We start from the raw sequence: 10,265 nt of genomic DNA, 5'->3' as shown, positions 1-10,265 counted from the left end.
AGAATGGATCAGAACTATTTAGGGACAGATTGGATACTTGAGGTTAAGGAGAAGGAGGCATTAAAATTACTATAAGGTTATAAAAATGAGTGACATGGAGAATTAGGGAATAATAAGTCAAGTGGGTAAATTTGGAAGAAAATTAAATGAGGGTTGTGGTGGGAAGATGACAAATTGATTTTGAACATACACACTGAGCTTATGTCAAGTGGATTTTAAGGGGAGGAATAGATCTTCAAGTGTTTTTACAGTGACTGTAGTAAGACATGCATTTTACATAATGAACTAATGACATATATAGCAAACATTTCACAAAATGATATTTATCCTACTCTATGTAATTCACCCTGATCATTTCTGTTCATTTTATTTTACTAAAAAATATTGGTCATGGCACGAAATGTATTTTGTGACCCTGTTTGAAAAACTGTTCTAAAGATAGTTGAAAATAAGAATCTTATTTTAGTTGATGGGTTGTAGAGCCTTTTGGCAATAAGGAGGAAGCTAATATAGATTTTGGATTGTGCCATCAGGCATTAGGAAATAATTTCAAGTTCACAGGGTATAGAAATCCTTCTTAGATGATCATGGCTACAGATGGAGAGACTCCAACATATGCACAAGTTGGTTAGATGTACCCCAGTGTGTGGATAGCAAAGAATATTAGAAATACCATGCAATCTAATCTTTTTTTTGCTATAAAAATATTTTTTAATTTAAAAAAAGGATATCTGTATTAATGTCTGACTACACCAGATTTTTCCTACTGAGTAAAGGAATATTACTCATACCTTCTTCTCCTCATCCTTGCAGACACATTCCATATTTGATATTTCCCAGAAATGTGCTCACAATTTTAAGGTATAGTCAAAATGAACCAAAGAACAACCTCTGAATGGACTGATTTAGGTTATTGTAGCTATCAGTTTAATATGGCTAATGAAGAAGCAATAGCACCAGTGTAGTAAGTGGCCTTGAGCAAGTTCTCTACAGGTGGTCTTGCGTAACAAGGTGGTTGAATAATTGGAAAGAGTTTCATATTTGAACTTTTCTAGCACCCCTTTTGTTTACTCACCTAAACTGCACACAAAAGATTATAAATGGGAATTAGTATTGGCTTGGGACTTGGATTTGGGTGGGGAGTACAAAGAAGTTTCAGCCATACGGCAACAGGTTAAGAATTGAGCAACACTCTGGACAGTGAATGTGGCTGCTGGACCAATGGGATATATCATCAGGCTATGTAAATACATCTCCATATGCCTAATGGCAGAATGTGTTAGCTTTTCTAGTTGGCCAGGATTGAAGTAAGTCAGCGTTTGCTAACATGTTTGCCTCCATTTTATCCCTGTAACCAAACTAATTCCCAGATTGCATTCCAATGAGAAACACAAAATGTGGGAGGACATACGGTATCAATATCAAGTTGCTCATGGCCTCTTACCACAGGAGTGCAATTGACTCTTGCTCAGTCAAGTTAAACTGACAGTCAGTGAAAGTTTTGAATGGCTTCCATATCCAAAGTATGCACTGGATCTGGTGTTAGATATAGTGAACATAATAATACATGGGGTATCCCTTCAAAGACCTTATTATATATTATACTGGGCATGTAGGATATAAATTGCAGCGTTTCAATTGTAAGGAAACACTGATCTAACAACCTTAATGATCCAAAAAAGAAAAAGGGAAAAATAAGTTTCTGAACAACCAAATAGATATTCCAAAGTTCAAGCACCAAAGTTCAGGCCTTACAGGCTATTTACAAGGGTCAATTAACCTCTGTCCTAGTGGGATACGACCTACATGGTGAGAGTTGAAGAACCATGGAACCTCTGCCTCAGGTTCTGCTCTTCACTTGGTTGCCTATCTGAGATTCCACTCAGGAATTAACCAACAGAACAGCAGTACTTCTAAAATGCCTTTGTTTCAAAGAAGTTTAGGGGTGGTTTTGGGGAGGAAATAGAGTGCTGAGGAGATTGGGAGCATGGGGTTGAGATAAAGGAGAGACTTCTAGATTTTGTGGAGTTATAGTTTACTAAGATTGTTGATCTTTAACACCCACCTGAATTTGCCTACAAAATCAGAAATGATAGTTTTGGCACGGGGTGTTCGTTAGAGAGAAGGCACACAGAGTAGAGGTGGGGTGCCAGTGGGGGGCTTGGTGAACCTAAGAGAACAGTAATGCTGGGGTGCATCTAAGACATGCATTTGAGATGTGCAGAGGGCTGTGGAATGGGAGAGAGGGTTTATCATGAGCCCTAGTAAGGGGTTGCAGAGGGAGATGAGTGCCACAAATACACTTTCTTACTTTTCAATTTAGCCCCATGTAATACGTCTCTCTGTTTAGTGCATGCCCTCTTTTTTTAATGACTACTTCAACTTCTCAATTTCCCTCAAATATTCAATTCCAAGCCATTCATTCTTAGCAATCCCTTCCTTACAGAGTAAATAAAAGCCACAATCAGTAAAACCCTTGTCATTGGCTTCCAAATGCTCATCAGTGAAAATTTTCTTTCACCCTCAACCTTCTCCAATTGCCCCCCTTAACATCCAGATTTCTTGGAAGAGTTATCTATACTGTAGTTATTTATTCCTCTCCTCCCATCTACCTTTCCAGCCACTCCAGTGTGGTTTTTGGGCTCATCATTCCATCAAACAGCTCTATTAAGGACGTTGGTAATGCTCTTGCAATAGATATTATTTCAATTCTTGTTTACTATCCCTGTCAGTAACATTTGTAACTCTTTAGTAGACATTCTCTTCCCTTACATTCCCTGGTATAACAATGCCTTGACTTGTTTCCTCTTCTCTGGCCACCTGTTATTTGATCTTTGATCTTTCCACTCCATAATGGGCCTCTCCTTGTCTCATGTTACTCTCTTCCTAGCCTATCTCAATCTTGTACTGCTTTGTGACTCACAAGTAATATTCCAAGCTTAGGCCTTGCCTCTGCCCTCCAAACTCTATAACTATCTTGCTTGACATCTTTTTTTTTTTCAGTGTTCTTTTAATTTTTAATATTTTTTTATTTATTGAGGTATAGTTGATTTACAATATTATACAAGTTTCAGGTGTACAACATAGTGATTCACAATTTTAAAAAGTTGTACTCCATTTATAGTTACTATAAAATATTGACTATATTCCCTGTGCTGTACAATATGTCCTTATAGCTTATTTATTTTATTACATAGTAGTTTGTACCTCTTAATTCCCTATCCCTATCTTGTCCCTCCTCTCTTCCCTCCTGCCACTGGTAACCATTAGTTTGTTCTCTATATTTGTCAGTTTCTTTTTTTGTTATATTCACTAGTTTGTTTTATTTTTTAGATTACACATATAAGTGATATCCTACAGTATTTGTCTTTCTCTGTCTGACTTATTTCACTAAGCATAATACCCTCCAGTTCTATCCATGTTGCTGCAAATGGCAAAATTTTTTTTATGGCTGAGTAATATTACATTGTATATGTATACCATATCTTCTTTATTAATTTGTCTGTTGATGGACTCTTAGGTTGCTTCCATATCTTGGCAATTGTAAATAATGCTGCTCTGAACATTGAGGTGCATGTACCTTTTCACATTAGTGGTTTTTTTAAATTTTTTTTTTTTATTGGATAGACACACAGGAGTGGAATTGCTGGATCATCGTAGTTCTATTTTTAGTTTTTTGAAAAACTTCCATAATGTTTTTCAGTAGCTGCACCCAACAATGTGTAGCCAACAATGTACAAGTATTCCCTTTTCTCCACATTCTTGCCAACATTTTTTTTTGTGGTCTTTTTGATGACATTTATTCTGACAGGTGTGAGGTAATATCTCACTGTGGTTTTGATTTGCATTTCCCTGATGATTGGTGATGTTGAGCATCTTTTCATGTGCCTGTTGCCCATCTGTATGTATTCTTTGGAAAAATGTCTATTCAGATATTCTGCCCATTTTTAATTGGGTTTTTTTTTGATATTGAGTTGTATGAGCTATTTATGTACTTTGGATATTAATCCCTCATTGGTCATATCATTTGCAAGTATTTTCTCCCACTCAGTAGGTTGTCTTTTTGTTTTATTGATAATTTCCTTTGCTGTGCAAAAGCTTTTAAGCTTAATTAGGCCCCACTTCTTTATTTTTGATTCTGTTTTCTTTGCCTTAGGAGACAGATTCAAAAAATATTGCTAAAATTTATGCCAAGGGTGTTCTGCCTATGTTTTCCTCTAAGAGTTTTATAGTATCTTGTCTTACATTTAGGTTTTAATCAATTTTGAGTTTATTTTTGTATATGATGTTAGATGATGTTCTTATTTCATTCTTTTACATGCAGCTGTTCAGTTTTCCCAATACCACTTATTGAAGAGACTGTCTTTTCTCCACTGTATATTCTTGCCTCCTTTGTCATAGATTAATTGACCATGAGTGCATGGGTTTATTACTGCACTCTCTACTCTGTTTCATTGGTCTGTGTGTCTGTTTTTGTGCCAGTACCATGCTGTTTTGATTACTGTGGCTTTGTAGTATAGTCTGAAGTCTAGGAGTGTGATTCTTCCAGCTCTGTTCATCTTTCTCAAGATTGTTTTGGCTATTCGGGGTCTTTTGTGGTTCCATATGAATTTTAAAATTATTTGTTCTAGTTTTGTGAAAAATGCCATTGGTATTTTGGTAAGGATTGCATTGTCTGTAGATTGCATTGAGTAGTATGATCATTTTAACAATATTAAGTCTTCCAATCTATGAACATGGTATATCTTTCCATCTGTTTGTGTCATCTTCAATTTCTTTCATCAGTGTCTTATAGTTTTCCAAGCACAGGTTTTTCACCTCCTTAGGTAACTTTATTCCTAAGTATTTTATTCTTTTTGATGCAATTGTAAATGTGATTGTTTCCTTAATTTCTCTTTCTGGTAGTTCATTGTTAGTGTATAGAAATGCAACAGATTTCTGTATATTAATCTTGTATTCTGCAACTTTACCAAATTGATTGTTGAGCTCTAGTAGTTTTTTTGGTAGCATTTTAAGGATTTTCTATGTATAGTATCCTGGTGTCTGCAAACCGTAACAGCTTTACTTCTTACTTTCCAATTTGGATTCCTTATATTTCTTTTTCTTGTCTTTGACATCTCTTCTTAGATGTCTCAAACATGCCTGAAATCAAACATGTCCAAATCATACCAATGATATTCCTACATAGTTCTGGTCTTTGTCCAGTGCTCCTTAGACCTGTGAGTCATGCCACAAACATTGAATTGTACAAGGCAGAAAGCTAGAAATCATCATGACACCTCTACTTTTCTTACCAACCATTTTCAATCCATCCAGTCCTGCTGATTTTTTCTCCTTGGAGTTTTGTGCTGGAGAGAACCACCCCCCACCCCTCGCCCACCTCTCTTTTCTGCTTATCCCTGGCTTTATCCTATACTATGAAGGGACGTTATTTATGTGCATGTGGAAATTCCACTTATTATATCCCAACTTATTATATACCACCTTCAAAAGCTGCCTCTTGGCCATTTCTCAGACCTAGGAGTAAATACATCAGTAATATGGTCTGCCCATGGAAAGATATACTCATGTAAGGGAACTCTCTGGCCCTAGAAGAGGTTCAGAGCTGTTTGGACTGGGAGTTCCAGGGTTAGGGTGCCTGAATCATGGTCTAGAATAGGAGGAAGACATACCCTCGGTTTTGTGAGCAGAGCATAGCTGGAAGCAGAACATAGCTGGGGCAGAACATAGCTGGAAGAAGCTGGAGGAGGCCTTCTAAAGCCTGGATTTTATAGAAGGCGGTCTCTTTTTTGGGTCCAAGACAAGTACTGCTCCTAAATATCTCTTCAATCTGTCCGTTTCTCTCCATTTCTATACCACTGCTATAGGCCAAGATCTCACCATCTGTTGCTGGGACTATTGCATTAATCCCCTGACTAGTCTTCATAGATATACTCTTGCCTTCTCTAGTCTCTTCCCTACACTGCAACCAGGGTAATTTTCTGAAGCATAAATCAGATTATATCATTGGGCTAATAAAATCATTCAACTTCTCATTGCTTTTAGAATGAAAACCAAATATACTACTGTAGCTAAGATGACATACAAACCATCTACTCTCATATCTCATCTCACATTGTGCTTCCCCTCAACTCTAGCCTTTCTCAGTTTCTTTCATGCTCTTTCTTTTCTCAAGCATATTTTGTCCCCTGTGCCTGGAAGGCTATTTTCTTTCATCTTTCTTTATGCCCATTTAAAAAACTCTCAGTTTAACACTCACATCGCTGGGAAAGCCCTCTCAGACTTCCAGGCACATGGTATTATTAAATAAATATGGCTTGAATCAAGAACACTGTTTTATCACTAAATATTTGGGTGGTCTACTGACTTTGTCAGTCATCTTAGATGAATTATTTCCCCATAGAAGTTTTGTAGCTTTCTACCAGAACAATACATTTCTTTGGGGTTTATAATATTATAATGACCAATCTCATCCTTAGCTTTGCCTGCAAATCCAAATAATTGAAAATTCTGCTTTATTTTTTCTGATTACCAGCCTGCCTTTCTTTTCTTTCTTACTCCTACAGGAAATTTCATTGTCTTTTAAATTCAGGTCTAACTCTTTGCTTTCTGCATTTTGGTATTTTATCAAACATTTAGAAATTACACATATTCTTACCCTCCTTACTTCCCTCAGCCCTCTACCTACTCATTCCATTTCTTCAGGCAAAGTTTCCTTCATAGACAAAATTGAACCCAGAGAATGCAAATTTGAAGCTTTGCAGTCTGTTGAGTTGCATAGTTACCTGAAGAGGTTAGAGCCCACACCTCTTATTTATGGACAGGATTGCCCTTAAATTTAGAGCTTCTCCTCTGATACTTCTTTAGCACCTCAGGAGTACTTTGTGTTCTACATGCACAGCACTTTACAATGTTGCAGTGTAATTATCTTTCTTTGGTTCTACCTTCCCTATTAAACTGTGGGCTTCAAGACCTAGGGAGGTCTTCAAGAACTTCAAAGTCAGGGACTGTATCTTATTAATCTTTTGTATCCTCATAGCCTAGGAAATGCGTGGCATTTAGTGAGCATTCAATACATTTTGAGCATTTAGTGAGCATTTGATACATTTCTTTCACATGAATGAAAGACTAGGTGGTACTGCTTAAAATAATAAGTAATAAAATAAGTCTGAAACATTATTTTCAGAATTGTGCCGTCAGCAAGAACACTGGTGTTCCTAAATAAATAATGGGTTTGTTGATGCTAGGACAATGTTTGCTTTTAGATACCATGCTTCTCGATGTGCAATTTTTGCCAATTTTCCATGTAATAACAAAGAGAAATTTGAACTCATCAATAACAGCATTTGCCTTCAAGACATTAAATGCTGAGAGGCCAATTTATATAATTTTAATGAATGAATGAATATCTAATATAAATATAAAAATTAAAATAGTAATTGTATATATTTCATCTAATAATTAAGCTACATGTATTAAATATACTGCATATCTCACAACTGTGAATCAAAAGTATTTTGGAAAGAAATTGCCATTGTCAACATCATACGTTACTGAAATTACTTCTTTATGCTATTTGAATGCATATTTTTATAGCAACATATTATTATCAAATAGCTATTTTTGCAAACAGAAACTTCAAACCTATAAATACTATTCTAATAAAAGAATTTTGTTCTTTTCAATGTCTATATCACGAAAAACTAATTTTGAACAATTCATTGCTTATATGTGCAATAATTATATTTAAAATCATTTTCAAAATATTTACATTGTATAGTTTATTATAATTAGGCTAGAGATGAATTTCTCTTTAAAAAAGATTAGGCCAATTATTTATTTGATATATTTCTTAAAAGTTACAAGTTTTTTTGGATCAAATAATTCATTTCTTGATGTTAACCCATATATGGATGCTTAAAAAGGTAACGAGAATTTCAAGACTTAAATTTCATGGCTCAGTTGGGTGGCCAGCCAGAGAAGTTTCAGCTAAAGTCCAGCACTGTAAGATTACAAAACATTTGATTAATTTTAAGCTTTAGAAGACATGAAGGAGAAAACAATTTTTATCCTTTAATGAAAACTTCCTAAATTTGATCCACTGACATTTTAACATAAGAATATTTTAGCTACACAACCTTTATTGTTTTACAAGAGGTTAAAAATAGTTCCATTTTGTACCTTTAAACTAATCTTTTTAGGTGGTAAGTCTCTTGAATTATATTTGAAAAAATATATAGAATATGAAGAGACTAAGCACTATTAAACTCTCAGCAATGTATTAATTTCTGTTTGATGTCCATCTGTAGCTACTATTATGAGATAGGAGTCACTAGTATTAATTTCAATTTCTATGTTTATAGACTATTTGTTGTTAACTTATACAAAGAATGGATAAACATGGATTTCAGGCATTAGCTATATTTTTCTTGGATTGGAAAAATGCTAGAAAGATATGAGAAAGTGTCATTTTATTTCCATAATTTAGACAAGTTAAATGATCTTTTCATTTCTTAAAAATGTTAACCTGAATTGGATAGAGAGTAATGCCTGATGAGCCACTGGGCAGCTTAGCAATGGACCAATTCTCAGATTTGTATCCCAATTTCCTAATTTGTTATATTCATTCTAACAGTCAGACCCTTTTCTCATGCTATGACTGTTTCATTGGGAATATGAAATCACAGAATGTTCAAGGTAGAAGGGTCCTTAAAGATGATTTAATTCAACTTGACCCATATAGCATAAAGATATAACTAGATCTGCGTGTTCAAGTTTGGAGCTAGAAATTGACACTGAGCTGAATTAAACTGCATAGTAAAGAGTTGAGAAGTTTGAAGTAAATGGTTAGGAAATCTGAGAGAAGGTACATGCAATTTCTAGAGGCCCAGAGTAACATGAAGAAAGGTGGAAAAGGGACCCTCCTGCCATGGGAGCTTCGGAGAGAGAACTTAAGGGATGGGACAAGCCAACAATGGTGATCTAGTGTGGTTTTCATAATGTGAACTTTCTTTTCTTTGTTTCCTATGAAATTTTCAGCAAAGAATTTTCTCACTAATGCAACTGTTTATGGAGGGACATGAGGGGACAATTGATATTTGGATTACATTACAATTTTTTGTTTGCATTAGATGCCTATATAAGTTCATACAATTTGGACAATTTATTTTCTTATTTATTAATGGGAAATATATCTTCACAAGTGAACAAGAAATTAAATTGCTTACCATGTTTCAATTAGTTAGTTTGATGCTTAATGGTCTTTTACTTTTCTACCCTTCGTATTTTTTAGAAAGCAGTCCAGAGCCTTCATGATAGGTAGGATCTACCCTACCTATCCACACATATGTCCATAGTATCATAGGAAAAATGCTAAGAAGAGATTTTTTTGTTCTTGAATTTCTCTCCAAAAAGATCCAAATTTCCCTTATTTTGGAATGACTTTGGGTTAAGTGTTTCTAGAAAGTCTCTATTAAAATACTGAGGCTATTATCCGACATTGTTGTCACATTTTAATGCATATGTTTCACTTTTTTTCTAAGAGAAGACAACCCAGAAGTAATAATCTATCACAGAAGGAGATGGCATAAGGGCTGGACCAAGAAGATGGACAGTTGGAAGGAAAGCTGGTTTGGATGACTTGGTGAGAAACTTCAGGAATTCAGAGTGTGGTAGGAGGCTGTAGGTTTAAGGTTATGATTAGCAGGGCAAAGAAGTAGGGGACTGGTCTCAAGAAAGATTTCATTTGCTTCAAAACTGTGCCTTTTCTATCCTGTCAAAATGAATGCACAAATAAAGGACGAAAGGGATAAAGGCTCAGGTTTAATTCCCAGTTATATTTCAACTGAGGTATTTTTTTTCTCTTCTAAATGATCAGTACGTTATTAACCTTTGCATATGAAGTAATCATCTTAACCACTCTCTCTTTAAACTTTTTCCATAAAAAGAAACTAGAATCTGTAAGACGTATTTTTAACTCTTGGTTTAAATATTTGCATTTACTCCCATGCCAGACTCCTTTGATGATTAACTAAATATGACTTTAAAAGCTTGAAGAAGAGAATATTTAGAAATAACCAACAATTATGTAGTTTCATTTTTCTTTCAGTTTATAATGTGCATGCAGAATTAATCGAAGAAAACTGTAGGTATCCTTACTTTGGGAACCCACAAAATGCAAATATTCAAGGGATACTTATTAATTAAGATAAATTTTAAACAGATAGTGTTAAGAATTAAATATTTTAATTTCTCAACCATCTGCT

The sequence above is a fragment of the Orcinus orca genome, chromosome 4 (assembly GCF_937001465.1).
Source record: "Orcinus orca chromosome 4, mOrcOrc1.1, whole genome shotgun sequence".
NCBI lineage: Eukaryota > Metazoa > Chordata > Mammalia > Artiodactyla > Delphinidae > Orcinus > Orcinus orca.
Note: the sequence above shows the minus strand (reverse complement) of the source record.